The sequence below is a fragment of the Pristiophorus japonicus genome, unplaced genomic scaffold, assembly GCF_044704955.1.
Source record: "Pristiophorus japonicus isolate sPriJap1 unplaced genomic scaffold, sPriJap1.hap1 HAP1_SCAFFOLD_29, whole genome shotgun sequence".
Classification (NCBI taxonomy): Eukaryota; Metazoa; Chordata; class Chondrichthyes; family Pristiophoridae; genus Pristiophorus; species Pristiophorus japonicus.
The window spans coordinates 7813912-7841083 of record NW_027252668.1 but is presented as its reverse complement, the minus strand read 5'-3'; the positions used below and the strand labels follow the sequence as shown (position 1 = coordinate 7841083).

The 27172-nt window shown below is 45.3% G+C and overlaps 1 protein-coding gene and 19 non-coding genes across 20 annotated transcripts in view; all 20 read right to left on the bottom strand.

Moving 5' to 3' along the window:
• Positions 1 to 27172, bottom strand: part of LOC139248232 (zinc finger protein 84-like) — a 1036220-nt gene that overhangs the window by 346011 nt on the left and 663037 nt on the right. The gene's annotated exons all lie outside the window — the stretch shown is intronic.
• On the bottom strand, positions 447 to 517 carry trnag-gcc (transfer RNA glycine (anticodon GCC)). Its single transcript has one exon. It is a non-coding gene; the product is annotated as a tRNA-Gly (tRNA).
• Positions 1929 to 1999, bottom strand: trnag-gcc (transfer RNA glycine (anticodon GCC)). Its single transcript has one exon. It is a non-coding gene; the product is annotated as a tRNA-Gly (tRNA).
• On the bottom strand, positions 3411 to 3481 carry trnag-gcc (transfer RNA glycine (anticodon GCC)). Its single transcript has one exon. It is a non-coding gene; the product is annotated as a tRNA-Gly (tRNA).
• On the bottom strand, positions 4892 to 4962 carry trnag-gcc (transfer RNA glycine (anticodon GCC)). Its single transcript has one exon. It is a non-coding gene; the product is annotated as a tRNA-Gly (tRNA).
• trnag-gcc (transfer RNA glycine (anticodon GCC)) lies at positions 6374 to 6444 on the bottom strand. Its single transcript has one exon. It is a non-coding gene; the product is annotated as a tRNA-Gly (tRNA).
• Positions 7856 to 7926, bottom strand: trnag-gcc (transfer RNA glycine (anticodon GCC)). The gene has a single exon. It is a non-coding gene; the product is annotated as a tRNA-Gly (tRNA).
• On the bottom strand, positions 9326 to 9396 carry trnag-gcc (transfer RNA glycine (anticodon GCC)). The gene has a single exon. It is a non-coding gene; the product is annotated as a tRNA-Gly (tRNA).
• On the bottom strand, positions 10796 to 10866 carry trnag-gcc (transfer RNA glycine (anticodon GCC)). Its single transcript has one exon. It is a non-coding gene; the product is annotated as a tRNA-Gly (tRNA).
• trnag-gcc (transfer RNA glycine (anticodon GCC)) lies at positions 12278 to 12348 on the bottom strand. The gene has a single exon. It is a non-coding gene; the product is annotated as a tRNA-Gly (tRNA).
• trnag-gcc (transfer RNA glycine (anticodon GCC)) lies at positions 13760 to 13830 on the bottom strand. Its single transcript has one exon. It is a non-coding gene; the product is annotated as a tRNA-Gly (tRNA).
• On the bottom strand, positions 15242 to 15312 carry trnag-gcc (transfer RNA glycine (anticodon GCC)). Its single transcript has one exon. It is a non-coding gene; the product is annotated as a tRNA-Gly (tRNA).
• trnag-gcc (transfer RNA glycine (anticodon GCC)) lies at positions 16724 to 16794 on the bottom strand. Its single transcript has one exon. It is a non-coding gene; the product is annotated as a tRNA-Gly (tRNA).
• Positions 18206 to 18276, bottom strand: trnag-gcc (transfer RNA glycine (anticodon GCC)). Its single transcript has one exon. It is a non-coding gene; the product is annotated as a tRNA-Gly (tRNA).
• On the bottom strand, positions 19688 to 19758 carry trnag-gcc (transfer RNA glycine (anticodon GCC)). The gene has a single exon. It is a non-coding gene; the product is annotated as a tRNA-Gly (tRNA).
• On the bottom strand, positions 21170 to 21240 carry trnag-gcc (transfer RNA glycine (anticodon GCC)). The gene has a single exon. It is a non-coding gene; the product is annotated as a tRNA-Gly (tRNA).
• trnag-gcc (transfer RNA glycine (anticodon GCC)) lies at positions 22640 to 22710 on the bottom strand. Its single transcript has one exon. It is a non-coding gene; the product is annotated as a tRNA-Gly (tRNA).
• On the bottom strand, positions 24122 to 24192 carry trnag-gcc (transfer RNA glycine (anticodon GCC)). The gene has a single exon. It is a non-coding gene; the product is annotated as a tRNA-Gly (tRNA).
• On the bottom strand, positions 25604 to 25674 carry trnag-gcc (transfer RNA glycine (anticodon GCC)). Its single transcript has one exon. It is a non-coding gene; the product is annotated as a tRNA-Gly (tRNA).
• On the bottom strand, positions 27086 to 27156 carry trnag-gcc (transfer RNA glycine (anticodon GCC)). The gene has a single exon. It is a non-coding gene; the product is annotated as a tRNA-Gly (tRNA).

Genomic DNA, 27172 nt, shown 5'->3' with positions numbered 1-27172 from the left:
TCCCGCTGCAGCCTCCTAGCATCCTCCTCGCAGCTCGCTCTGCCACCCAGCTTGGTGTGATTTGCAAACTTGGAGATATTACATTGATGGAATTATTGTAAATCGCCACAGCTCGAGGAAACGGTACCGCCGCTCCTTTCTGCTCCTCCTTATTAAACTGCCGCCCAGCCTTGCTCCCGCTCATCTCTGCTGCCGCACTGTAAACAGCCACTCTTGTGTGTTCTCGCTTTTTAAATTGCCGCTTCCCTCTGCTCGTGCTATTTGAAAAATGACTCAAATCCTTTAGTCCCTCACTTTACAAGCGCTCCTCACTGCTCCCGCTCTTTATACAGAAGTATATCTGTGCCTCCGCTCATTTAACAGCCGCTCCTCTCTGTGTCCGCGCTTTAAACAGTCGGTCAGCTTAATTTTTAAATGCACGGTTTCCGAAATACTTCCATAAAAACTGCATTGGCCGGGAATCGAACCCGGGTCTCCCGCGTGGCAGGCGAGAATTCTACCCCTGAACCACCAATGCTCACATTACGGACACATTCAAGTTTAAAGATAGTGCAATTAGAGTTTAATTTTTGCTAATAAAAGGCGAAGAACAACAAAGCACCTCATATTCTGAAGATAGAAACATAGAAACTTAGAAAGTAGGTGCAGGAGTAGGCCATTCGTATATTCCAGCCAGCACCACCATTCAATATGATCATGGCTGAGCATGCAACTTCACTTCCCCTTCCTGATATCTCTCCATACCCCTTGATCATTTTAGCCGTGAGGGCCATATCTCACTCTCTTTAGAGTATATCTATCCAACTGGGTTCCACATCTTTCTGTGGTACAGAATTCCAGAGTTTCACAATGATCTGAGTGAAGAAGTTTCTCCTCGTGTCGGTCCTAAATCGTTTACACTTTATCCTCAGACTGTGACCGCTTGTACTCGGCTTCCTGCATTCGGACTGCCGGAACCTTTTTACGCCATCAAACCTGTCCATTCCCGACCAAATTGTAAATGTTTCTATGAGTTCCCCTCTCATTCTTCTAAATTCCAGCGAGTATAAGCCGAGTCGATCCAGTCTTTCTTCATGTCAGTCCTGCCATCCCTGGAATCAGTCTGGTGAATATTCGCTACACTCACTCAAAAGCAAGAATGTCCTTCCTCAGATTAGATGATCATAACTGCACACAATACTCAAGGTCTGGTCTCACCAAGATCCTGTACAAGTCTCCATGCTCCGATACCCTAATCTCCTCGCTATGAAGGCCAGCATGACATTTGCTTCCTTTACTGCATGCTGTACCCGTATTTATGAATGATTTCAACGACTGATGTACCAAAATACCCAGATCTCAATACCCCTCCGCTTTTACAAATCGGTCAACATTCAGATAAAATTCTACCTTCAAGGTTTTGCCACATAAGTGGAAAAACTCACACTTATCTACATTATATGGCATGTGCCATCCATTTGCCCATTCACCTAATCTGTCCAATCCCGCTGCAGCCTCCTAGCATCCTCCTCGCAGCTCGCTCTGCCACCCAGCTTGGTGTGATTTGCAAACTTGGAGATATTACATTGATGGAATTATTGTAAATCGCCACAGCTCGAGGAAACGGTACCGCCGCTCCTTTCTGCTCCTCCTTATTAAACTGCCGCCCAGCCTTGCTCCCGCTCATCTCTGCTGCCGCACTGTAAACAGCCACTCTTGTGTGTTCTCGCTTTTTAAATTGCCGCTTCCCTCTGCTCGTGCTATTTGAAAAATGACTCAAATCCTTTACTCCCTCACTTTACAAGCGCTCCTCACTGCTCCCGCTCTTTATACAGAAGTATATCTGTGCCTCCGCTCATTTAACAGCCGCTCCTCTCTGTGTCCGCGCTTTAAACAGTCGGTCAGCTTAATTTTTAAATGCACGGTTTCCGAAATACTTCCATAAAAACTGCATTGGCCGGGAATCGAACCCGGGTCTCCCGCGTGGCAGGCGAGAATTCTACCCCTGAACCACCAATGCTCACATTACAGACACATTCAAGTTTAAAGATAGTGCAATTAGAGTTTAATTTTTGCTAATAAAAGGCGAAGAACAACAAAGCACCTCATATTCTGAAGATAGAAACATAGAAACTTAGAAAGTAGGTGCAGGAGTAGGCCATTCGTATATTCCAGCCAGCACCACCATTCAATATGATCATGGCTGAGCATGCAACTTCACTTCCCCTTCCTGATATCTCTCCATACCCCTTGATCATTTTAGCCGTGAGGGCCATATCTCACTCTCTTTAGAGTATATCTATCCAACTGGGTTCCACATCTTTCTGTGGTACAGAATTCCAGAGGTTCACAATGATCTGAGTGAAGAAGTTTCTCCTCGTGTCGGTCCTAAATCGTTTACACTTTATCCTTAGACTGTGACCGCTTGTACTCGGCTTCCTGCATTCGGACTGCGGGAACCTTTTTACGCCATCAAACCTGTCCATTCCCGACCAAATTGTAAATGTTTCTATGAGTTCCCCTCTCATTCTTCTAAATTCCAGCGAGTATAAGCCTAGTCGATCCAGTCTTTCTTCATGTCAGTCCTGCCATCCCTGGAATCAGTCTGGTGAATATTCGCTACACTCACTCAAAAGCAAGAATGTCCTTCCTCAGATTAGATGATCATAACTGCACACAATACTCAAGGTCTGGTCTCACCAAGATCCTGTACAAGTCTCCATGCTCCGATACCCTAATCTCCTCGCTATGAAGGCCAGCATGACATTTGCTTCCTTTACTGCATGCTGTACCCGTATTTATGAATGATTTCAACGACTGATGTACCAAAATACCCAGATCTCAATACCCCTCCGCTTTTACAAATCGGTCAACATTCAGATAAAATTCTACCTTCAAGGTTTTGCCACCAAAGTGGAAAAACTCACACTTATCTACATTATATGGCATGTGCCATCCATTTGCCCATTCACCTAATCTGTCCAATCCCGCTGCAGCCTCCTAGCATCCTCCTCGCAGCTCGCTCTGCCACCCAGCTTGGTGTGATTTGCAAACTTGGAGATATTACATTGATGGAATTATTGTAAATCGCCACAGCTCGAGGAAACGGTACCGCCGCTCCTTTCTGCTCCTCCTTATTAAACTGCCGCCCAGCCTTGCTCCCGCTCATCTCTGCTGCCGCACTGTAAACAGCCACTCTTGTGTGTTCTCGCTTTTTAAATTGCCGCTTCCCTCTGCTCGTGCTATTTGAAAAATGACTCAAATCCTTTACTCCCTCACTTTACAAGCGCTCCTCACTGCTCCCGCTCTTTATACAGAAGTATATCTGTGCCTCCGCTCATTTAACAGCCGCTCCTCTCTGTGTCCGCGCTTTAAACAGTCGGTCAGCTTAATTTTTAAATGCACGGTTTCCGAAATACTTCCATAAAAACTGCATTGGCCGGGAATCGAACCCGGGTCTCCCGCGTGGCAGGCGAGAATTCTACCCCTGAACCACCAATGCTCACATTACAGACACATTCAAGTTTAAAGATAGTGCAATTAGAGTTTAATTTTTGCTAATAAAAGGCGAAGAACAACAAAGCACCTCATATTCTGAAGATAGAAACATAGAAACTTAGAAAGTAGGTGCAGGAGTAGGCCATTCGTATATTCCAGCCAGCACCACCATTCAATATGATCATGGCTGAGCATGCAACTTCACTTCCCCTTCCTGATATCTCTCCATACCCCTTGATCATTTTAGCCGTGAGGGCCATATCTCACTCTCTTTAGAGTATATCTATCCAACTGGGTTCCACATCTTTCTGTGGTACAGAATTCCAGAGGTTCACAATGATCTGAGTGAAGAAGTTTCTCCTCGTGTCGGTCCTAAATCGTTTACACTTTATCCTTAGACTGTGACCGCTTGTACTCGGCTTCCTGCATTCGGACTGCGGGAACCTTTTTACGCCATCAAACCTGTCCATTCCCGACCAAATTGTAAATGTTTCTATGAGTTCCCCTCTCATTCTTCTAAATTCCAGCGAGTATAAGCCGAGTCGATCCAGTCTTTCTTCATGTCAGTCCTGTCATCCCTGGAATCAGTCTGGTGAATATTCGCTACACTCACTCAAAAGCAAGAATGTCCTTCCTCAGATTAGATGATCATAACTGCACACAATACTCAAGGTCTTGGCTCACCAAGATCCTGTACAAATCTCCATGCTCCGATACCCTAATCTCCTCGCTATGAAGGCCAGCATGACATTTGCTTCCTTTACTGCATGCTGTACCCGTATTTATGAATGATTTCAACGACTGATGTACCAAAATACCCAGATCTCAATACCCCTCCGCTTTTACAAATCGGTCAACATTCAGATAAAATTCTACCTTCAAGGTTTTGCCACCAAAGTGGAAAAACTCACACTTATCTACATTATATGGCATGTGCCATCCATTTGCCCATTCACCTAATCTGTCCAATCCCGCTGCAGCCTCCTAGCATCCTCCTCACAGCTCGCTCTGCCACCCAGCTTGGTGTGATTTGCAAACTTGGAGATATTACATTGATGGAATTATTGTAAATCGCCACAGCTCGAGGAAACGGTACCGCCGCTCCTTTCTGCTCCTCCTTATTAAACTGCCGCCCAGCCTTGCTCCCGCTCATCTCTGCTGCCGCACTGTAAACAGCCACTCTTGTGTGTTCTCGCTTTTTAAATTGCCGCTTCCCTCTGCTCGTGCTATTTGAAAAATGACTCAAATCCTTTACTCCCTCACTTTACAAGCGCTCCTCACTGCTCCCGCTCTTTATACAGAAGTATATCTGTGCCTCCGCTCATTTAACAGCCGCTCCTCTCTGTGTCCGCGCTTTAAACAGTCGGTCACTTAATTTTTAAATGCACGGTTTCCGAAATACTTCCATAAAAACTGCATTGGCCGGGAATCGAACCCGGGTCTCCCGCGTGGCAGGCGAGAATTCTACCCCTGAACCACCAATGCTCACATTACGGACACATTCAAGTTTAAAGATAGTGCAATTAGAGTTTAATTTTTGCTAATAAAAGGCGAAGAACAACAAAGCACCTCATATTCTGAAGATAGAAACATAGAAACTTAGAAAGTAGGTGCAGGAGTAGGCCATTCGTATATTCCAGCCAGCACCACCATTCAATATGATCATGGCTGAGCATGCAACTTCACTTCCCCTTCCTGATATCTCTCCATACCCCTTGATCATTTTAGCCGTGAGGGCCATATCTCACTCTCTTTAGAGTATATCTATCCAACTGGGTTCCACATCTTTCTGTGGTACAGAATTCCAGAGGTTCACAATGATCTGAGTGAAGAAGTTTCTCCTCGTGTCGGTCCTAAATCGTTTACACTTTATCCTTAGACTGTGACCGCTTGTACTCGGCTTCCTGCATTCGGACTGCGGGAACCTTTTTACGCCATCAAACCTGTCCATTCCCGACCAAATTGTAAATGTTTCTATGAGTTCCCCTCTCATTCTTCTAAATTCCAGCGAGTATAAGCCGAGTCGATCCAGTCTTTCTTCATGTCAGTCCTGCCATCCCTGGAATCAGTCTGGTGAATATTCGCTACACTCACTCAAAAGCAAGAATGTCCTTCCTCAGATTAGATGATCATAACTGCACACAATACTCAAGGTCTGGTCTCACCAAGATCCTGTACAAGTCTCCATGCTCCGATACCCTAATCTCCTCGCTATGAAGGCCAGCATGACATTTGCTTCCTTTACTGCATGCTGTACCCGTATTTATGAATGATTTCAACGACTGATGTACCAAAATACCCAGATCTCAATACCCCTCCGCTTTTACAAATCGGTCAACATTCAGATAAAATTCTACCTTCAAGGTTTTGCCACCAAAGTGGAAAAACTCACACTTATCTACATTATATGGCATGTGCCATCCATTTGCCCATTCACCTAATCTGTCCAATCCCGCTGCAGCCTCCTAGCATCCTCCTCGCAGCTCGCTCTGCCACCCAGCTTGGTGTGATTTGCAAACTTGGAGATATTACATTGATGGAATTATTGTAAATCGCCACAGCTCGAGGAAACGGTACCGCCGCTCCTTTCTGCTCCTCCTTATTAAACTGCCGCCCAGCCTTGCTCCCGCTCATCTCTGCTGCCGCACTGTAAACAGCCACTCTTGTGTGTTCTCGCTTTTTAAATTGCCGCTTCCCTCTGCTCGTGCTATTTGAAAAATGACTCAAATCCTTTACTCCCTCACTTTACAAGCGCTCCTCACTGCTCCCGCTCTTTATACAGAAGTATATCTGTGCCTCCGCTCATTTAACAGCCGCTCCTCTCTGTGTCCGCGCTTTAAACAGTCGGTCAGCTTAATTTTTAAATGCACGGTTTCCGAAATACTTCCATAAAAACTGCATTGGCCGGGAATCGAACCCGGGTCTCCCGCGTGGCAGGCGAGAATTCTACCCCTGAACCACCAATGCTCACATTACGGACACATTCAAGTTTAAAGATAGTGCAATTAGAGTTTAATTTTTGCGAATAAAAGGCGAAGAACAACAAAGCACCTCATATTCTGAAGATAGAAACATAGAAACTTAGAAAGTAGGTGCAGGAGTAGGCCATTCGTATATTCCAGCCAGCACCACCATTCAATATGATCATGGCTGAGCATGCAACTTCACTTCCCCTTCCTGATATCTCTCCATACCCCTTGATCATTTTAGCCGTGAGGGCCATATCTCACTCTCTTTAGAGTATATCTATCCAACTGGGTTCCACATCTTTCTGTGGTACAGAATTCCAGAGGTTCACAATGATCTGAGTGAAGAAGTTTCTCCTCGTGTCGGTCCTAAATCGTTTACACTTTATCCTTAGACTGTGACCGCTTGTACTCGGCTTCCTGCATTCGGACTGCGGGAACCTTTTTACGCCATCAAACCTGTCCATTCCCGACCAAATTGTAAATGTTTCTATGAGTTCCCCTCTCATTCTTCTAAATTCCAGCGAGTATAAGCCGAGTCGATCCAGTCTTTCTTCATGTCAGTCCTGCCATCCCTGGAATCAGTCTGGTGAATATTCGCTACACTCACTCAAAAGCAAGAATGTCCTTCCTCAGATTAGATGATCATAACTGCACACAATACTCAAGGTCTGGTCTCACCAAGATCCTGTACAAGTCTCCATGCTCCGATACCCTAATCTCCTCGCTATGAAGGCCAGCATGACATTTGCTTCCTTTACTGCATGCTGTACCCGTATTTATGAATGATTTCAACGACTGATGTACCAAAATACCCAGATCTCAATACCCCTCCGCTTTTACAAATCGGTCAACATTCAGATAAAATTCTACCTTCAAGGTTTTGCCACCAAAGTGGAAAAACTCACACTTATCTACATTATATGGCATGTGCCATCCATTTGCCCATTCACCTAATCTGTCCAATCCCGCTGCAGCCTCCTAGCATCCTCCTCGCAGCTCGCTCTGCCACCCAGCTTGGTGTGATTTGCAAACTTGGAGATATTACATTGATGGAATTATTGTAAATCGCCACAGCTCGAGGAAACGGTACCGCCGCTCCTTTCTGCTCCTCCTTATTAAACTGCCGCCCAGCCTTGCTCCCGCTCATCTCTGCTGCCGCACTGTAAACAGCCACTCTTGTGTGTTCTCGCTTTTTAAATTGCCGCTTCCCTCTGCTCGTGCTATTTGAAAAATGACTCAAATCCTTTACTCCCTCACTTTACAAGCGCTCCTCACTGCTCCCGCTCTTTATACAGAAGTATATCTGTGCCTCCGCTCATTTAACAGCCGCTCCTCTCTGTGTCCGCGCTTTAAACAGTCGGTCAGCTTAATTTTTAAATGCACGGTTTCCGAAATACTTCCATAAAAACTGCATTGGCCGGGAATCGAACCCGGGTCTCCCGCGTGGCAGGCGAGAATTCTACCCCTGAACCACCAATGCTCACATTACGGACACATTCAAGTTTAAAGATAGTGCAATTAGAGTTTAATTTTTGCGAATAAAAGGCGAAGAACAACAAAGCACCTCATATTCTGAAGATAGAAACATAGAAACTTAGAAAGTAGGTGCAGGAGTAGGCCATTCGTATATTCCAGCCAGCACCACCATTCAATATGATCATGGCTGAGCATGCAACTTCACTTCCCCTTCCTGATATCTCTCCATACCCCTTGATCATTTTAGCCGTGAGGGCCATATCTCACTCTCTTTAGAGTATATCTATCCAACTGGGTTCCACATCTTTCTGTGGTACAGAATTCCAGAGGTTCACAATGATCTGAGTGAAGAAGTTTCTCCTCGTGTCGGTCCTAAATCGTTTACACTTTATCCTTAGACTGTGACCGCTTGTACTCGGCTTCCTGCATTCGGACTGAGGGAACCTTTTTACGCCATCAAACCTACTCATTCCCGACCAAATTGTAAATGTTTCTATGAGTTCCCCTCTCATTCTTCTAAATTCCAGCGAGTATAAGCCGAGTCGATCCAGTCTTTCTTCATGTCAGTCCTGCCATCCCTGGAATCAGTCTGGTGAATATTCGCTACACTCACTCAAAAGCAAGAATGTCCTTCCTCAGATTAGATGATCATAACTGCACACAATACTCAAGGTCTGGTCTCACCAAGATCCTGTACAAGTCTCCATGCTCCGATACCCTAATCTCCTCGCTATGAAGGCCAGCATGACATTTGCTTCCTTTACTGCATGCTGCACCCGTATTTATGAATGATTTCAACGACTGATGTACCAAAATACCCAGATCTCAATACCCCTCCGCTTTTACAAATCGGTCAACATTCAGATAACATTCTACCTTCAAGGTTTTGCCACCAAAGTGGAAAAACTCACACTTATCTACATTATATGGCATCTGCCATCCACCTAATCTGTCCAATCCCGCTGCAGCCTCCTAGCATCCTCCTCGCAGCTCGCTCTGCCACCCAGCTTGGTGTGATTTGCAAACTTGGAGATATTACATTGATGGAATTATTGTAAATCGCCACAGCTCGAGGAAACGGTACCGCCGCTGCTTTCTGCTCCTCCTTATTAAACTGCCGCCCAGCCTTGCTCCCGCTCATCTCTGCTGCCGCACTGTAAACAGCCACTCTTGTGTGTTCTCGCTTTTTAAATTGCCGCTTCCCTCTGCTCGTGCTATTTGAAAAATGACTCAAATCCTTTACTCCCTCACTTTACAAGCGCTCCTCACTGCTCCCGCTCTTTATACAGAAGTATATCTGTGCCTCCGCTCATTTAACAACCGCTCCTCTCTGTGTCCGCGCTTTAAACAGTCGGTCAGCTTAATTTTTAAATGCACGGTTTCCGAAATACTTCCATAAAAACTGCATTGGCCGGGAATCGAACCCGGGTCTCCCGCGTGGCAGGCGAGAATTCTACCCCTGAACCACCAATGCTCACATTACGGACACATTCAAGTTTAAAGATAGTGCAATTAGAGTTTAATTTTTGCTAATAAAAGGCGAAGAACAACAAAGCACCTCATATTCTGAAGATAGAAACATAGAAACTTAGAAAGTAGGTGCAGGAGTAGGCCATTCGTATATTCCAGCCAGCACCACCATTCAATATGATCATGGCTGAGCATGCAACTTCACTTCCCCTTCCTGATATCTCTCCATACCCCTTGATCATTTTAGCCATGAGGGCCATATCTCACTCTCTTTAGAGTATATCTATCCAACTGGGTTCCACATCTTTCTGTGGTACAGAATTCCAGAGGTTCACAATGATCTGAGTGAAGAAGTTTCTCCTCGTGTCGGTCCTAAATCGTTTACACTTTATCCTTAGACTGTGACCGCTTGTACTCGGCTTCCTGCATTCGGACTGCGGGAACCTTTTTACGCCATGAAACCTGTCCATTCCCGACCAAATTGTAAATGTTTCTATGAGTTCCCCTCTCATTCTTCTAAATTCCAGCGAGTATAAGCCTAGTCGATCCAGTCTTTCTTCATGTCAGTCCTGCCATCCCTGGAATCAGTCTGGTGAATATTCGCTACACTCACTCAAAATCAAGAATGTCCTTCCTCAGATTAGATGATCGTAACTGCACACAATACTCAAGGTCTGGTCTCACCAAGATCCTGTACAAGTCTCCATGCTCCGATACCCTAATCTCCTCGCTATGAAGGCCAGCATGACATTTGCTTCCTTTACTGCATGCTGTACCCGTATTTATGAATGATTTCAACGACTGATGTACCAAAATACCCAGATCTCAATACCCCTCCGCTTTTACAAATCGGTCAACATTCAGATAACATTCTACCTTCAAGGTTTTGCCACCAAAGTGGATAAACTCACACTTATCTTCATTATATGGCATCTGCCATCCACCTAATCTGTCCAATCCCGCTGCAGCCTCCTAGCATCCTCCTCGCAGCTCGCTCTGCCACCCAGCTTGGTGTGATTTGCAAACTTGGAGATATTACATTGATGGAATTATTGTAAATCGCCACAGCTCGAGGAAACGGTACCGCCGCTCCTTTCTGCTCCTCCTTATTAAACTGCCGCCCAGCCTTGCTCCCGCTCATCTCTGCTGCCGCACTGTAAACAGCCACTCTTGTGTGTTCTCGCTTTTTAAATTGCCGCTTCCCTCTGCTCGTGCTATTTGAAAAATGACTCAAATCCTTTACTCCCTCACTTTACAAGCGCTCCTCACTGCTCCCGCTCTTTATACAGAAGTATATCTGTGCCTCCGCTCATTTAACAGCCGCTCCTCTCTGTGTCCGCGCTTTAAACAGTCGGTCAGCTTAATTTTTAAATGCACGGTTTCCGAAATACTTCCATAAAAACTGCATTGGCCGGGAATCGAACCCGGGTCTCCCGCGTGGCCGGCGAGAATTCTACCCCTGAACCACCAATGCTCACATTACGGACACATTCAAGTTTAAAGATAGTGCAATTAGAGTTTAATTTTTGCTCATAAAAGGCGAAGAACAACAAAGCACCTCATATTCTGAAGATAGAAACATAGAAACTTAGAAAGTAGGTGCAGGAGTAGGCCATTCGTATATTCCAGCCAGCACCACCATTCAATATGATCATGGCTCAGCATGCAACTTCACTTCCCCTTCCTGATATCTCTCCATACCCCTTGATCATTTTAGCCATGAGGGCCATAACTCACTCTCTTTAGAGTATATCTATCCAACTGGGTTCCACATCTTTCTGTGGTACAGAATTCCAGAGGTTCACAATGATCTGAGTGAAGAAGTTTCTCCTCGTGTCGGTCCTAAATCGTTTACACTTTATCCTTAGACTGTGACCGCTTGTACTCGGCTTCCTGCATTCGGACTGCGAGAACCTTTTTACGCCATCAAACCTGTCCATTCCCGACCAAATTGTAAATGTTTCTATGAGTTCCCCTCTCATTCTTCTAAATTCCAGCGAGTATAAGCCTAGTCGATCCAGTCTTTCTTCATGTCAGTCCTGCCATCCCTGGAATCAGTCTGGTGAATATTCGCTACACTCACTCAAAAGCAAGAATGTCCTTCCTCAGATTAGATGATCATAACTGCACACAATACTCAAGGTCTGGTCTCACCAAGATCCTGTACAAGTCTCCATGCTCCGATACCCTAATCTCCTCGCTATGAAGGCCAGCATGACATTTGCTTCCTTTACTGCATGCTGTACCCGTATTTATGAATGATTTCAACGACTGATGTACCAAAATACCCAGATCTCAATACCCCTCCGCTTTTACAAATCGGTCAACATTCAGATAAAATTCTACCTTCAAGGTTTTGCCACCAAAGTGGAAAAACTCACACTTATCTACATTATATGGCATGTGCCATCCATTTGCCCATTCACCTAATCTGTCCAATCCCGCTGCAGCCTCCTAGCATCCTCCTCGCAGCTTGCTCTGCCACCCAGCTTGGTGTGATTTGCAAACTTGGAGATATTACATTGATGGAATTATTGTAAATCGCCACAGCTCGAGGAAACGGTACCGCCGCTCCTTTCTGCTCCTCCTTATTAAACTGTCGCCCAGCCTTGCTCCCGCTCATTTCTGCTGCCGCACTGTAAACAGACACTCTTGTGTGTTCTCGCTTTTTAAATTGGCGCTTCCCTCTGCTCGTGCTATTTGAAAAATGACTCAAATCCTTTACTCCCTCACTTTACAAGCGCTCCTCACTGCTCCCGCACTTTATACAGAAGTATATCTGTGCCTCCGCTCATTTAACAGCCGCTCCTCTCTGTGTCCGCGCTTCAAACAGTCGGTCAGCTTAATTTTTAAATGCACGGTTTCCGAAATACTTCCATAAAAACTGCATTGGCCGGGAATCGAACCCGGGTCTCCCGCGTGGCAGGCGAGAATTCTACCCCTGAACCACCAATGCTCACATTACGGACACATTCAAGTTTAAAGATAGTGCAATTAGAGTTTAATTTTTGCTAATAAAAGGCGAAGAACAACAAAGCACCTCATATTCTGAAGATAGAAACATAGAAACTTAGAAAGTAGGTGCAGGAGTAGGCCATTCGTATATTCCAGCCAGCACCACCATTCAATATGATCATGGCTGAGCATGCAACTTCACTTCCCCTTCCTGATATCTCTCCATACCCCTTGATCATTTTAGCCATGAGGGCCATATCTCACTCTCTTTAGAGTATATCTATCCAACTGGGTTCCACATCTTTCTGTGGTACAGAATTCCAGAGGTTCACAATGATCTGAGTGAAGAAGTTTCTCCTCGTGTCGGTCCTAAATCGTTTACACTTTATCCTTAGACTGTGACCGCTTGTACTCGGCTTCCTGCATTCGGACTGCGAGAACCTTTGTACGCCATCAAACCTGTCCATTCCCGACCAAATTGTAAATGTTTCTATGAGTTCCCCTCTCATTCTTCTAAATTCCAGCGAGTATAAGCCTAGTCGATCCAGTCTTTCTTCATGTCAGTCCTGCCATCCCTGGAATCAGTCTGGTGAATATTCGCTACACTCACTCAAAAGCAAGAATGTCCTTCCTCAGATTAGATGATCATAACTGCACACAATACTCAAGGTCTGGTCTCACCAAGATCCTGTACAAGTCTCCATGCTCCGATACCCTAATCTCCTCGCTATGAAGGCCAGCATGACATTTGCTTCCTTTACTGCATGCTGTACCCGTATTTATGAATGATTTCAACGACTGATGTATCAAAATACCCAGATCTCAATACCCCTCCGCTTTTACAAATCGGTCAACATTCAGATAAAATTCTACCTTCAAGGTTTTGCCACCAAAGTGGAAAAACTCACACTTATCTACATTATATGGCATGTGCCATCCATTTGCCCATTCACCTAATCTGTCCAATCCCGCTGCAGCCTCCTAGCATCCTCCTCGCAGCTCGCACTGCCACCCAGCTTGGTGTGATTTGCAAACTTGGAGATATTACATTGATGGAATTATTGTAAATCGCCACAGCTCGAGGAAACGGTACCGCCGCTCCTTTCTGCTCCTCCTTATTAAACTGCCGCCCAGCCTTGCTCCCGCTCATCTCTGCTGCCGCACTGTAAACAGCCACTCTTGTGTGTTCTCGCTTTTTAAATTGCCGCTTCCCTCTGCTCGTGCTATTTGAAAAATGACTCAAATCCTTTACTCCCTCACTTTACAAGCGCTCCTCACTGCTCCCGCTCTTTATACAGAAGTATATCTGTGCCTCCGCTCATTTAACAGCCGCTCCTCTCTGTGTCCGCGCTTTAAACAGTCGGTCAGCTTAATTTTTAAATGCACGGTTTCCGAAATACTTCCATAAAAACTGCATTGGCCGGGAATCGAACCCGGGTCTCCCGCGTGGCAGGCGAGAATTCTACCCCTGAACCACCAATGCTTACATTACGGACACATTCAAGTTTAAAGATAGTGCAATTAGAGTTTAATTTTTGCTAATAAAAGGCGAAGAACAACAAAGCACCTCATATTCTGAAGATAGAAACATAGAAACTTAGAAAGTAGGTGCAGGAGTAGGCCGTTCTTCCCTTCCAGCCAGCACCACCATTCAATATGATCATGGCTGAGCATGCAACTTCACTTCCCCTTCCTGATATCTCTCCATACCCCTTGATCATTTTAGCCGTGAGGGCCATATCTCACTCTCTTTAGAGTATATCTATCCAACTGGGTTCCACATCTTTCTGTGGTACAGAATTCCAGAGGTTCACAATGATCTGAGTGAAGAAGGTTCTCCTCGTGTCGGTCCTAAATCGTTTACACTTTATCCTTAGACTGTGACCGCTTGTACTCGGCTTCCTGCATTCGGACTGCGAGAACCTTTTTACGCCATCAAACCTGTCCATTCCCGACCAAATTGTAAATGTTTCTATGAGTTCCCCTCTCATTCTTCTAAATTCCAGCGAGTATAAGCCTAGTCGATCCAGTCTTTCTTCATGTCAGTCCTGCCATCCCTGGAATCAGTCTGGTGAATATTCGCTACACTCACTCAAAAGCAAGAATGTCCTTCCTCAGATTAGATGATCATAACTGCACACAATACTCAAGGTCTGGTCTCACCAAGATCCTGTACAAGTCTCCATGCTCCGATACCCTAATCTCCTCGCTATGAAGGCCAGCATGACATTTGCTTCCTTTACTGCATGCTGTACCCGTATTTATGAATGATTTCAACGACTGATGTATCAAAATACCCAGATCTCAATACCCCTCCGCTTTTACAAATCGGTCAACATTCAGATAAAATTCTACCTTCAAGGTTTTGCCACCAAAGTGGAAAAACTCACTCTTATCTACATTATATGGCATGTGCCATCCATTTGCCCATTCACCTAATCTGTCCAATCCCGCTGCAGCCTCCTAGCATCCTCCTCGCAGCTCGCTCTGCCACCCAGCTTGGTGTGATTTGCAAACTTGGAGATATTACATTGATGGAATTATTGTAAATCGCCACAGCTCGAGGAAACGGTACCGCCGCTCCTTTCTGCTCCTCCTTATTAAACTGCCGCCCAGCCTTGCTCCCGCTCATCTCTGCTGCCGCACTGTAAACAGCCACTCCTGTGTGTTCTCGCTTTTTAAATTGGCGCTTCCCTTTGCTCGTGCTATTTGAAAAATGACTCAAATCCTTTACTCCCTCACTTTACAAGCCCTCCTCACTGCTCCCGCTCTTTATACAGAACTATATCTGTGCCTCCGCTCATTTAACAGCCGGTCCTCTCTGTGTCCGCGCTTTAAACAGTCGGTCAGCTTAATTTTTAAATGCACGGTTTCCGAAATACTTCCATAAAAACTGCATTGGCCGGGAATCGAACCCGAGTCTACCGCGTGGCAGGCGAGAATTCTACCCCTGAACCACCAATGCTCACATTACGGACACATTCAAGTTTAAAGATAGTGCAATTAGAGTTTAATTTTTGCTCATAAAAGGCGAAGAACAACAAAGCACCTCATATTCTGAAGATAGAAACATAGAAACTTAGAAAGTAGGTGCAGGAGTAGGCCATTCGTATATTCCAGCCAGCTCCACCATTCAATATGATCATGGCTGAGCATGCAACTTCACTTCCCCTTCCTGATATCTCTCCATACCCCTTGATCATTTTAGCCGTGAGGGCCATATCTCACTCTCTTTAGAGTATATCTATCCAACTGGGTTCCACATCTTTCTGTGGTACAGAATTCCAGAGGTTCACAATGATCTGAGTGAAGAAGTTTCTCCTCGTGTCGGTCCTAAATCGTTTACACTTTATCCTTAGACTGTGACCGCTTGTACTCGGCTTCCTGCATTCGGACTGCGGGAACCTTTTTACGCCATCAAACCTGTCCATTCCCGACCAAATTGTAAATGTTTCTATGAGTTCCCCTCTCATTCTTCTAAATTCCAGCGAGTTTCAGCCTAGTCGATCCAGTCTTTCTTCATGTCAGTCCTGCCATCCCTGGAATCAGTCTGGTGAATATTCGCTACACTCACTCAAAAGCAAGAATGTCCTTCCTCAGATTAGATGATCATAACTGCACACAATACTCAAGGTCTGGTCTCACCAAGATCCTGTACAAGTCTCCATGCTCCGATACCCTAATCTCCTCGCTATGAAGGCCAGCATGACATTTGCTTCCTTTACTGCATGCTGTACCCGTATTTATGAATGATTTCAACGACTGATGTATCAAAATACCCAGATCTCAATACCCCTCCGCTTTTACAAATCGGTCAACATTCAGATAAAATTCTACCTTCAAGGTTTTGCCACCAAAGTGGAAAAACTCACACTTATCTACATTATATGGCATGTGCCATCCATTTGCCCATTCACCTAATCTGTCCAATCCCGCTGCAGCCTCCTAGCATCCTCCTCGCAGCTCGCTCTGCCACCCAGCTTGGTGTGATTTGCAAACTTGGAGATATTACATTGATGGAATTATTGTAAATCGCCACAGCTCGAGGAAACGGTACCGCCGCTCCTTTCTGCTCCTCCTTATTAAACTGCCGCCCAGCCTTGCTCCCGCTCATCTCTGCTGCCGCACTGTAAACAGCCACTCTTGTGTGTTCTCGCTTTTTAAATTGCCGCTTCCCTCTGCTCGTGCTATTTGAAAAATGACTCAAATCCTTTACTCCCTCACTTTACAAGCGCTCCTCACTGCTCCCGCTCTTTATACAGAAGTATATCTGTGCCTCCGCTCATTTAACAGCCGCTCCTCTCTGTGTCCGCGCTTTAAACAGTCGGTCAGCTTAATTTTTAAATGCACGGTTTCCGAAATACTTCCATAAAAACTGCATTGGCCGGGAATCGAAACCGGGTCTCCCGCGTGGCAGGCGAGAATTCTACCCCTGAACCACCAATGCTCACATTACGTACGCATTCAAGTTTAAAGATAGTGCAATTAGAGTTTAATTTTTGCTAATAAAAGGCGAAGAACAACAAAGCACCTCATATTCTGAAGATAGAAACATAGAAACTTAGAAAGTAGGTGCAGGAGTAGGCCATTCGTATATTCCAGCCAGCACCACCATTCAATATGATCATGGCTGAGCATGCAACTTCACTTCCCCTTCCTGATATCTCTCCATACCCCTTGATCATTTTAGCCGTGAGGGCCATATCTCACTCTCTTTAGAGTATATCTATCCAACTGGGTTCCACATCTTTCTGTGGTACAGAATTCCAGAGGTTCACAATGATCTGAGTGAAGAAGTTTCTCCTCGTGTCGGTCCTAAATCGTTTACACTTTATCCTTAGACTGTGACCGCTTGTACTCGGCTTCCTGCATTCGGACTGCGGGAACCTTTTTACGCCATCAAACCTGTCCATTCCCGACCAAATTGTAAATGTTTCTATGAGTTCCCCTCTCATTCTTCTAAATTCCAGCGAGTATAAGCCTAGTCGATCCAGTCTTTCTTCATGTCAGTCCTGCCATCCCTGGAATCAGTCTGGTGAATATTCGCTACACTCACTCAAAAGCAAGAATGTCCTTCCTCAGATTAGATGATCGTAACTGCACACAATACTCAAGGTCTGGTCTCACCAAGATCCTGTACAAGTCTCCATGCTCCGATACCCTAATCTCCTCGCTATGAAGGCCAGCATGACATTTGCTTCCTTTACTGCATGCTGTACCCGTATTTATGAATGATTTCAACGACTGATGTACCAAAATACCCAGATCTCAATACCCCTCCGCTTTTACAAATCGGTCAACATTCAGATAAAATTCTACCTTCAAGGTTTTGCCACATAAGTGGAAAAACTCACACTTATCTACATTATATGGCATGTGCCATCCATTTGCCCATTCACCTAATCTGTCCAATCCCGCTGCAGCCTCCTAGCATCCTCCTCGCAGCTCGCTCTGCCACCCAGCTTGGTGTGATTTGCAAACTTGGAGATATTACATTGATGGAATTATTGTAAATCGCCACAGCTCGAGGAAACGGTACCGCCGCTCCTTTCTGCTCCTCCTTATTAAACTGCCGCCCAGCCTTGCTCCCGCTCATCTCTGCTGCCGCACTGTAAACAGCCACTCTTGTGTGTTCTCGCTTTTTAAATTGCCGCTTCCCTCTGCTCGTGCTATTTGAAAAATGACTCAAATCCTTTACTCCCTCACTTTACAAGCGCTCCTCACTGCTCCCGCTCTTTATACAGAAGTATATCTGTGCCTCCGCTCATTTAACAGCCGCTCCTCTCTGTGTCCGCGCTTTAAACAGTCGGTCAGCTTAATTTTTAAATGCACGGTTTCCGAAATACTTCCATAAAAACTGCATTGGCCGGGAATCGAACCCGGGTCTCCCGCGTGGCAGGCGAGAATTCCACCCCTGAACCACCAATGCTCACATTACGGACACATTCAAGTTTAAAGATAGTGCAATTAGAGTTTAATTTTTGCTAATAAAAGGCGAAGAACAACAAAGCACCTCATATTCTGAAGATAGAAACATAGAAACTTAGAAAGTAGGTGCAGGAGTAGGCCATTCGTATATTCCAGCCAGCACCACCATTCAATATGATCATGGCTGAGCATGCAACTTCACTTCCCCTTCCTGATATCTCTCCATACCCCTTGATCATTTTAGCCATGAGGGCCATATCTCACTCTCTTTAGAGTATATCTATCCAACTGGGTTCCACATCTTTCTGTGGTACAGAATTCCAGAGGTTCACAATGATCTGAGTGAAGAAGTTTCTCCTCGTGTCGGTCCTAAATCGTTTACACTTTATCCTTAGACTGTGACCGCTTGTACTCGGCTTCCTGCATTCGGACTGCGAGAACCTTTTTACGCCATCAAACCTGTCCATTCCCGACCAAATTGTAAATGTTTCTATGAGTTCCCCTCTCATTCTTCTAAATTCCAGCGAGTATAAGCCTTGTCGATCCAGTCTTTCTTCATGTCAGTCCTGCCATCCCTGGAATCAGTCTGGTGAATATTCGCTACACTCCCTCAAAAGCAAGAATGTCCTTCCTCAGATTAGATGATCATAACTGCACACAATACTCAAGGTCTGGTCTCACCAAGATCCTGTACAAGTCTCCATGCTCCGATACCCTAATCTCCTCGCTATGAAGGCCAGCATGACATTTGCTTCCTTTACTGCATGCTGTACCCGTATTTATGAATGATTTCAACGACTGATGTACCAAAATACCCAGATCTCAATACCCCTCCGCTTTTACAAATCGGTCAACATTCAGATAAAATTCTACCTTCAAGGTTTTGCCACCAAAGTGGAAAAACTCACACTTATCTACATTATATGGCATGTGCCATCCATTTGCCCATTCACCTAATCTGTCCAATCCCGCTGCAGCCTCCTAGCATCCTCCTCGCAGCTCGCTCTGCCACCCAGCTTGGTGTGATTTGCAAACTTGGAGATATTACATTGATGGAATTATTGTAAATCGCCACAGCTCGAGGAAACGGTACCGCCGCTCCTTTCTGCTCCTCCTTATTAAACTGCCGCCCAGCCTTGCTCCCGCTCATCTCTGCTGCCGCACTGTAAACAGCCACTCTTGTGTGTTCTCGCTTTTTAAATTGGCGCTTCCCTCTGCTCGTGCTATTTGAAAAATGACTCAAATCCTTTACTCCCTCACTTTACAAGCGCTCCTCACTGCTCCCGCACTTTATACAGAAGTATATCTGTGCCTCCGCTCATTTAACAGCCGCTCCTCTCTGTGTCCGCGCTTCAAACAGTCGGTCAGCTTAATTTTTAAATGCACGGTTTCCGAAATACTTCCATAAAAACTGCATTGGCCGGGAATCGAACCCGGGTCTCCCGCGTGGCAGGCGAGAATTCTACCCCTGAGCCACCAATGCTCACATTACGGACACATTCAAGTTTAAAGATAGTGCAATTAGAGTTTAATTTTTGCTAATAAAAGGCGAAGAACAACAAAGCACCTCATATTCTGAAGATAGAAACATAGAAACTTAGAAAGTAGGTGCAGGAGTAGGCCATTCGTATATTCCAGCCAGCACCACCATTCAATATGATCATGGCTGAGCATGCAACTTCACTTCCCCTTCCTGATATCTCTCCATACCCCTTGATCATTTTAGCCGTGAGGGCCATATCTCACTCTCTTTAGAGTATATCTATCCAACTGGGTTCCACATCTTTCTGTGGTACAGAATTCCAGAGGTTCACAATGATCTGAGTGAAGAAGTTTCTCCTCGTGTCGGTCCTAAATCGTTTACACTTTATCCTTAGACTGTGACCGCTTGTACTCGGCTTCCTGCATTCGGACTGCGGGAACCTTTTTATGCCATCAAACCTGTCCATTCCCGACCAAATTGTAAATGTTTCTATGAGTTCCCCTCTCATTCTTCTAAATTCCAGCGAGTATAAGCCTAGTCGATCCAGTCTTTCTTCATGTCAGTCCTGCCATCCCTGGAATCAGTCTGGTGAATATTCGCTACACTCACTCAAAAGCAAGAATGTCCTTCCTCAGATTAGATGATCGTAACTGCACACAATACTCAAGGTCTGGTCTCACCAAGATCCTGTACAAGTCTCCATGCTCCGATACCCTAATCTCCTCGCTATGAAGGCCAGCATGACATTTGCTTCCTTTACTGCATGCTGTACCCGTATTTATGAATGATTTCAACGACTGATGTATCAAAATACCCAGATCTCAATACCCCTCCGCTTTTACAAATCGGTCAACATTCAGATAAAATTCTACCTTCAAGGTTTTGCCACCAAAGTGGAAAAACTCACACTTATCTACATTATATGGCATGTGCCATCCATTTGCCCATTCACCTAATCTGTCCAATCCCGCTGCAGCCTCCTAGCATCCTCCTCGCAGCTCGCTCTGCCACCCAGCTTGGTGTGATTTGCAAACTTGGAGATATTACATTGATGGAATTATTGTAAATCGCCACAGCTCGAGGAAACGGTACCGCCGCTCCTTTCTGCTCCTCCTTATTAAACTGCCGCCCAGCCTTGCTCCCGCTCATCTCTGCTGCCGCACTGTAAACAGCCACTCTTGTGTGTTCTCGCTTTTTAAATTGCCGCTTCCCTCTGCTCGTGCTATTTGAAAAATGACTCAAATCCTTTACTCCCTCACTTTACAAGCGCTCCTCACTGCTCCCGCTCTTTATACAGAAGTATATCTGTGCCTCCGCTCATTTAACAGCCGCTCCTCTCTGTGTCCGCGCTTTAAACAGTCGGTCAGCTTAATTTTTAAATGCACGGTTTCCGAAATACTTCAATAAAAACTGCATTGGCCGGGAATCGAACCCGGGTCTCCCGCGTGGCAGGCGAGAATTCAACCCCTGAACCACCAATGCTCACATTACGGACACATTCAAGTTTAAAGATAGTGCAATTAGAGTTTAATTTTTGCTAATAAAAGGCGAAGAACAACAAAGCACCTCATATTCTGAAGATAGAAACATAGAAACTTAGAAAGTAGGTGCAGGAGTAGGCCATTCGTATATTCCAGCCAGCACCACCATTCAATATGATCATGGCTGAGCATGCAACTTCACTTCCCCTTCCTGATATCTCTCCATACCCCTTGATCATTTTAGCCATGAGGGCCATATCTCACTCTCTTTAGAGTATATCTATCCAACTGGGTTCCACATCTTTCTGTGGTACAGAATTCCAGAGGTTCACAATGATCTGAGTGAAGAAGTTTCTCCTCGTGTCGGTCCTAAATCGTTTACACTTTATCCTTAGACTGTGACCGCTTGTACTCGGCTTCCTGCATTCGGACTGCGGGAACCTTTTTACGCCATCAAACCTGTCCATTCCCGACCAAATTGTAAATGTTTCTATGAGTTCCCCTCTCATTCTTCTAAATTCCAGCGAGTATAAGCCTAGTCGATCCAGTCTTTCTTCATGTCAGTCCTGCCATCCCTGGAATCAGTCTGGTGAATATTCGCTACACTCACTCAAAAGCAAGAATGTCCTTCCTCAGATTAGATGATCGTAACTGCACACAATACTCAAGGTCTGGTCTCACCAAGATCCTGTACAAGTCTCCATGCTCCGATACCCTAATCTCCTCGCTATGAAGGCCAGCATGACATTTGCTTCCTTTACTGCATGCTGTACCCGTATTTATGAATGATTTCAACGACTGATGTACCAAAATACACAGATCTCAATACCCCTCCGCTTTTACAAATCGGTCAACATTCAGATAACATTCTACCTTCAAGGTTTTGCCACCAAAGTGGATAAACTCACACTTATCTTCATTATATGGCATCTGCCATCCACCTAATCTGTCCAATCCCGCTGCAGCCTCCTAGCATCCTCCTCGCAGCTCGCTCTGCCACCCAGCTTGGTGTGATTTGCAAACTTGGAGATATTACATTGATGGAATTATTGTAAATCGCCACAGCTCGAGGAAACGGTACCGCCGCTCCTTTCTGCTCCTCCTTATTAAACTGCCGCCCAGCCTTGCTCCCGCTCATCTCTGCTGCCGCACTGTAAACAGCCACTCTTGTGTGTTCTCGCTTTTTAAATTGCCGCTTCCCTCTGCTCGTGCTATTTGAAAAATGACTCAAATCCTTTACTCCCTCACTTTACAAGCGCTCCTCACTGCTCCCGCTCTTTATACAGAAGTATATCTGTGCCTCCGCTCATTTAACAGCCGCTCCTCTCTGTGTCCGCGCTTTAAACAGTCGGTCAGCTTAATTTTTAAATGCACGGTTTCCGAAATACTTCCATAAAAACTGCATTGGCCGGGAATCGAACCCGGGTCTCCCGCGTGGCAGGCGAGAATTCTACCCCTGAACCACCAATGCTCACATTACGGACACATTCAAGTTTAAAGATAGTGCAATTAGAGTTTAATTTTTGCTCATAAAAGGCGAAGAACAACAAAGCACCTCATATTCTGAAGATAGAAACATAGAAACTTAGAAAGTAGGTGCAGGAGTAGGCCATTCGTATATTCCAGCCAGCACCACCATTCAATATGATCATGGCTGAGCATGCAACTTCACTTCCCCTTCCTGATATCTCTCCATACCCCTTGATCATTTTAGCCATGAGGGCCATATCTCACTCTCTTTAGAGTATATCTATCCAACTGGGTTCCACATCTTTCTGTGGTACAGAATTCCAGAGGTTCACAATGATCTGAGTGAAGAAGTTTCTCCTCGTGTCGGTCCTAAATCGTTTACACTTTATCCTTAGACTGTGACCGCTTGTACTCGGCTTCCTGCATTCGGACTGCGAGAACCTTTTTACGCCATCAAACGTGTCCATTCCCGACCAAATTGTAAATGTTTCTATGAGTTCCCCTCTCATTCTTCTAAATTCCAGCGAGTATAAGCCTAGTCGATCCAGTCTTTCTTCATGTCAGTCCTGCCATCCCTGGAATCAGTCTGGTGAATATTCGCTACACTCACTCAAAAGCAAGAATGTCCTTCCTCAGATTAGATGATCATAACTGCACACAATACTCAAGGTCTGGTCTCGCCAAGATCTTGTACAAGTCTCCATGCTCCGATACCCTAATCTCCTCGCTATAAAGGCCAGCATGACATTTGCTTCCTTTACTGCATGCTGTACCCGTATTTATGAATGATTTCAACGACTGATGTACCAAAATACCCAGATCTCAATACCCCTCCGCTTTTACAAATCGGTCAACATTCAGATAAAATTCTACCTTCAAGGTTTTGACACCAAAGTGGAAAAACTCACACTTATCTACATTATATGGCATGTGCCATCCATTTGCCCATTCACCTAATCTGTCCAATCCCGCTGCAGCCTCCTAGCATCCTCCTCGCAGCTCGCTCTGCCACCCAGCTTGGTGTGATTTGCAAACTTGGAGATATTACATTGATGGAATTATTGTAAATCGCCACAGCTCGAGGAAACGGTACCGCCGCTCCTTTCTGCTCCTCCTTATTAAACTGCCGCCCAGCCTTGCTCCCGCTCATCTCTGCTGCCGCACTGTAAACAGCCACTCTTGTGTGTTCTCGCTTTTTAAATTGCCGCTTCCCTCTGCTCGTGCTATTTGAAAAATGACTCAAATCCTTTACTCCCTCACTTTACAAGCGCTCCTCACTGCTCCCGCTCTTTATACAGAAGTATATCTGTGCCTCCGCTCATTTAACAGCCGCTCCTCTCTGTGTCCGCGCTTTAAACAGTCGGTCAGCTTAATTTTTAAATGCACGGTTTCCGAAATACTTCCATAAAAACTGCATTGGCCGGGAATCGAAACCGGGTCTCCCGCGTGGCAGGCGAGAATTCTACCCCTGAACCACCAATGCTCACATTACGTATGCATTCAAGTTTAAAGATAGTGCAATTAGAGTTTAATTTTTGCTAATAAAAGGCGAAGAACAACAAAGCACCTCATATTCTGAAGATAGAAACATAGAAACTTAGAAAGTAGGTGCAGGAGTAGGCCATTCGTATATTCCAGCCAGCACCACCATTCAATATGATCATGGCTGAGCATGCAACTTCACTTCCCCTTCCTGATATCTCTCCATACCCCTTGATCATTTTAGCCGTGAGGGCCATATCTCACTCTCTTTAGAGTATATCTATCCAACTGGGTTCCACATCTTTCTGTGGTACAGAATTCCAGAGGTTCACAATGATCTGAGTGAAGAAGTTTCTCCTCGTGTCGGTCCTAAATCGTTTACACTTTATCCTTAGACTGTGACCGCTTGTACTCGGCTTCCTGCATTCGGACTGCGGGAACCTTTTTACGCCATCAAACCTGTCCATTCCCGACCAAATTGTAAATGTTTCTATGAGTTCCCCTCTCATTCTTCTAAATTCCAGCGAGTATAAGCCTAGTCGATCCAGTCTTTCTTCATGTCAGTCCTGCCATCCCTGGAATCAGTCTGGTGAATATTCGCTACACTCACTCAAAAGCAAGAATGTCCTTCCTCAGATTAGATGATCGTAACTGCACACAATACTCAAGGTCTGGTCTCACCAAGATCCTGTACAAGTCTCCATGCTCCGATACCCTAATCTCCTCGCTATGAAGGCCAGCATGACATTTGCTTCCTTTACTGCATGCTGTACCCGTATTTATGAATGATTTCAACGACTGATGTACCAAAATACCCAGATCTCAATACCCCTCCGCTTTTACAAATCGGTCAACATTCAGATAAAATTCTACCTTCAAGGTTTTGCCACCAAAGTGGAAAAACTCACACTTATCTACATTATATGGCATGTGCCATCCATTTGCCCATTCACCTAATCTGTCCAATCCCGCTGCAGCCTCCTAGCATCCTCCTCGCAGCTCGCTCTGCCACCCAGCTTGGTGTGATTTGCAAACTTGGAGATATTACATTGATGGAATTATTGTAAATCGCCACAGCTCGAGGAAACGGTACCGCCGCTCCTTTCTGCTCCTCCTTATTAAACTGCCGCCCAGCCTTGCTCCCGCTCATCTCTGCTGCCGCACTGTAAACAGCCACTCTTGTGTGTTCTCGCTTTTTAAATTGCCGCTTCCCTCTGCTCGTGCTATTTGAAAAATGACTCAAATCCTTTACTCCCTCACTTTACAAGCGCTCCTCACTGCTCCCGCTCTTTATACAGAAGTATATCTGTGCCTCCGCTCATTTAACAGCCGCTCCTCTCTGTGTCCGCGCTTTAAACAGTCGGTCAGCTTAATTTTTAAATGCACGGTTTCCGAAATACTTCCATAAAAACTGCATTGGCCGGGAATCGAACCCGGGTCTCCCGCGTGGCAGGCGAGAATTCTACCCCTGAACCACCAATGCTCACATTACGGACACATTCAAGTTTAAAGATAGTGCAATTAGAGTTTAATTTTTGCTAATAAAAGGCGAAGAACAACAAAGCACCTCATATTCTGAAGATAGAAACATAGAAACTTAGAAAGTAGGTGCAGGAGTAGGCCATTCGTATATTCCAGCCAGCACCACCATTCAATATGATCATGGCTGAGCATGCAACTTCACTTCCCCTTCCTGATATCTCTCCATACCCCTTGATCATTTTAGCCATGAGGGCCATATCTCACTCTCTTTAGAGTATATCTATCCAACTGGGTTCCACATCTTTCTGTGGTACAGAATTCCAGAGGTTCACAATGATCTGAGTGAAGAAGTTTCTCCTCGTGTCGGTCCTAAATCGTTTACACTTTATCCTTAGACTGTGACCGCTTGTACTCGGCTTCCTGCATTCGGACTGCGAGAACCTTTTTACGCCATCAAACCTGTCCATTCCCGACCAAATTGTAAATGTTTCTATGAGTTCCCCTCTCATTCTTCTAAATTCCAGCGAGTATAAGCCTTGTCGATCCAGTCTTTCTTCATGTCAGTCCTGCCATCCCTGGAATCAGTCTGGTGAATATTCGCTACACTCCCTCAAAAGCAAGAATGTCCTTCCTCAGATTAGATGATCATAACTGCACACAATACTCAAGGTCTGGTCTCACCAAGATCCTGTACAAGTCTCCATGCTCCGATACCCTAATCTCCTCGCTATGAAGGCCAGCATGACATTTGCTTCCTTTACTGCATGCTGTACCCGTATTTATGAATGATTTCAACGACTGATGTACCAAAATACCCAGATCTCAATACCCCTCCGCTTTTACAAATCGGTCAACATTCAGATAAAATTCTACCTTCAAGGTTTTGCCACCAAAGTGGAAAAACTCACACTTATCTACATTATATGGCATGTGCCATCCATTTGCCCATTCACCTAATCTGTCCAATCCCGCTGCAGCCTCCTAGCATCCTCCTCGCAGCTCGCTCTGCCACCCAGCTTGGTGTGATTTGCAAACTTGGAGATATTACATTGATGGAATTATTGTAAATCGCCACAGCTCGAGGAAACGGTACCGCCGCTCCTTTCTGCTCCTCCTTATTAAACTGCCGCCCAGCCTTGCTCCCGCTCATCTCTGCTGCCGCACTGTAAACAGCCACTCTTGTGTGTTCTCGCTTTTTAAATTGGCGCTTCCCTCTGCTCGTGCTATTTGAAAAATGACTCAAATCCTTTACTCCCTCACTTTACAAGCGCTCCTCACTGCTCCCGCACTTTATACAGAAGTATATCTGTGCCTCCGCTCATTTAACAGCCGCTCCTCTCTGTGTCCGCGCTTCAAACAGTCGGTCAGCTTAATTTTTAAATGCACGGTTTCCGAAATACTTCCATAAAAACTGCATTGGCCGGGAATCGAACCCGGGTCTCCCGCGTGGCAGGCGAGAATTCTACCCCTGAGCCACCAATGCTCACATTACGGACACA